The sequence below is a fragment of the Symphalangus syndactylus genome, chromosome 6 (genome assembly GCF_028878055.3).
Source record: "Symphalangus syndactylus isolate Jambi chromosome 6, NHGRI_mSymSyn1-v2.1_pri, whole genome shotgun sequence".
Lineage (NCBI taxonomy): Eukaryota > Metazoa > Chordata > Mammalia > Primates > Hylobatidae > Symphalangus > Symphalangus syndactylus.
In genome coordinates, this window is record NC_072428.2 from 37581881 (window position 1) to 37585086 (window position 3206).

General features: G+C 41.0%; 1 pseudogene; it reads right to left on the reverse strand.

Moving 5' to 3' along the window:
* Window positions 1-358: 358 nt before the first annotated feature.
* On the reverse strand, window positions 359-967 carry LOC129484353 (serine/arginine-rich splicing factor 3-like; annotated as a pseudogene).
* Between the last annotated feature and the right edge of the window lie 2239 nt (window positions 968-3206).

The window sequence follows — 3206 nt, forward strand, 5'->3', positions numbered from 1 at the left end:
TACCTGATGGCTTGTGTTTCACAGCAGTTTTTAAAGACTGCTTGTTCAACTATAGCTGCATCCTATATCCCAGCTATGGAAAAAAAGTAAATCTTAGTTCAATTTTTGCCAGTTGTTTCTGTATTAAAAAAAAAAAATCACACTTCTGCTGGGCAGGTTTAGAGGTTTATTGTCAGTCTATGAGTAACTAAAGTTCAAAGCAAATTCAATCTTGCTTAAGGGAACATTGTAAAGTAACAATTCTTGGTATTACATGCCTCATATGATCCATTTCAAACCACAGAGAATTACCTCTGTGTCACTGTTTCCAGAGACAAACAGACTCGAACAGCTAAAACATCTTAAAAATGCACCAAGCTTATGAAGTCTCAAACAAAACTTGAATTTTCTGTACATACTCCTGTCAGATGAAGTAATTTCCTGTATGCCACTTTTCTTGCAAACTGTCTTCTATTTCCTTTCATTTGACCTAGATTGGCTACGAGACCTAGAGAAGGATCGGGATGGCTTGTGATTTCTCTCCCGAGACAGCGATCTCTCTCTTCTCCTATCTCTAGAAAGGGACCTGCTGCAACTGCCAGAGAAGTTTCTCCTTCTTGGAGATCTGCGACGAGGTGGAGGACTACTCCTACAATAATCATCTTGAGGGCAACGAACCCAAGAGGGAGGTGGGCCATGATTTCTACTTCTTTTTTCACCATTGGACAGTTCCACTGTTACGTGGCAGCCACATAGTGTTCTTCCATCTAGCTCTCGGGGATGGAACTGCATCGGCTGCATCTCGGGGATCTTCAGATTCAACAAAAGCAAACCCGGGTGGGTTTCTAGCAACCCACACACTTCGGAGTGGTCCACAGTAGCCAAAAGCCTGTTCCAATTCGGTCTTGTTGCCATCGTTTCCAAGATTGCCTACATAAACCTTTCAGTCCAATGAACAGGAATCACAATGCATTTCGAGATCTAGGGTTAAAAACTGCGGCGGCTCAAATCCACATGCTCCGATGGGCCTTCCTGCTTTCCTCCGGCCCAACACCCACCAATGCTCTCGCTCACCTGGCGTCCATGAAATGGCGCCTGAATTTTTTTTTTATTTATTTTATTATACTTTAAGTCTAGGGTACATGTACACAATGTGCAGGTTTGTTACATATGTATACATGTGCCATGTTGGTGTGCTGCACCCATTAACTCATCATTTACATAGGTATATCTCCTACTGCTATCTCTCCCACCTCCTCCCACCCCATGACAGGCCCTGGTGTGTGGTGTTCCCACCCTGTGTCCAACTGTTCTCATTGTTCAATTCCCACCTATGAGTGAGAACACGTGGTGTTTGGTTTTGTGTCCTTGTGATAGTTTGCTCAGAATGATGGTTTCCAGCTTCATCCATGTCCATACGAAGGACATGAACTCATGCTTTTTTATGGCTGCATAGTATTCCATGGTGCATATATGCCGCATTTTCTTAATCCAGTCGATCATTGACGGACATTTGGGTTGGTTCCAAGTCTTTGCTACTGTGAATTGTGCTGCAATAAACATACATGTGCACGTGTCTTTATAGCAGCATGATTTATAATCCTTTGGGTATATACCCAGTAATGGGATGGCTGGGTCAAATGGTATTTCTAGCTCTAGATCCCTGAGGAATCGCCACACTGACTTCCACAATGGTTGAACTAGTTTACAGTCCCACCAACAGTGTAAAAGTGTTCCTATTTCTCCACATCCTCTCTAGCACCTGTTTCCTGACTTTTTAATGATTGCCATTCTAACTGGTGTGAGATGGTATCTCATTGTGGTTTTGATTTGCATTTCTCTGATGGCCAGTAATGATGAGCATTTTTTCATGTGTTTTTTGGCTGCATAAACATCTTCTTTTGAGAAGTGTCTGTTCATATCCTTTGCCCACTTTTTGATGGGGTTGTTTGATTTTTTCTTGTACATTTCTTTAAGCTCTTTGTAGATTCTGGATGTTAGCCCTTTGTCAGATGAGTAGATTGCAAAAATTTTTTCCCATTCTGTAGGTTGCCTGTTCACTCTGATGGTAGTTTCTTTTGCTGTGCAGAAGCTCTTTAGTTTAATTAGATCCCATTTGTCAATTTTGGCTTTTGTTGCCATTGCTTTTGGTGTTTTAGTCATGAAGTCCTTGCCCATGCCTATGTCCTGAATGGTATTGCCTAGGTTTTCTTCTAGGGTTTTTATGATTTTAGGTCTGACATGTAAGTCTTTAATCCATCTTGAATTAATTTTTGTATAAGGTGTAAGGAAGGGATCCAGTTTCAGCTTTCTATATATGGCTAGCCAGTTTTCCCAGCACCATTTATTAAATAGGGAATCCTTTCCCCATTTCTTGTTTTTGTCAGGTTTGTCAAAGATCAGATGGTTGTAGATATGCAGCATTATTTCTGAGGGCTCTGTTCTGTTTTATTGGTCTGTATCTCTGTTTTGGTACCAGTACCATGCTGTTTTGGTTACTGTAGCCTTGTAGTATAGTTTGAAGTCAGGTAGCGTGATGCCTCCAGCTTTGCTCTTTTGGCTTAGGATTGACTCGGCAATGCGGGCTCTTTTGTGGTTCCATATGAACTTGAAAGTAGTTTTTTCCAATTCTGTGAAGAAAGTCATTGGTAGCTTGATGGGGATGGCATTGAATCTATAAATTACCTTGGGCAGTATGGCCATTTTCATGATATTGATTCTTCCTATCCATGAGCATGGAATGTTCTTCCCTTTGTTTGTGTCCTCTTTTATTTCGTTGAGCCATAGTTTATAATTCTCCTTGAAGAGGTCCTTCACATCCCTTGTAAGTTGGATTCCTAGGTATTTTTTTCTCTTTGAAGCAATTGTGAATGGGAGTTCACTCATGATTTGGCTCTCTGTTTGTCTGTTATTTGTGTATAGGAATGCTTGTGATTTTTGCACATTGATTTTGTATCCTGAGACTTTGCTGAAGTTGCTTATCAGCTTAAAGAGATTTGGGGCTGAGATTATGGGGTTTTCTAAAAATACAATCATGTCATCTGCAAACAGGGACAATTTGACTTCCTCTTTTCCTAATTGAATACCCTTTATTTCTTTCTCCTGCCTGATTGCCCTGGCCAGAACTTCCAACACTATGTTGAATAGGAGTGGTGAGAGAGGGCATCCCTGTCTTGAGCCAGTTTCCAAAGGGAATGCTTCCAGTGTTTGCCCATTCAGTATGATAT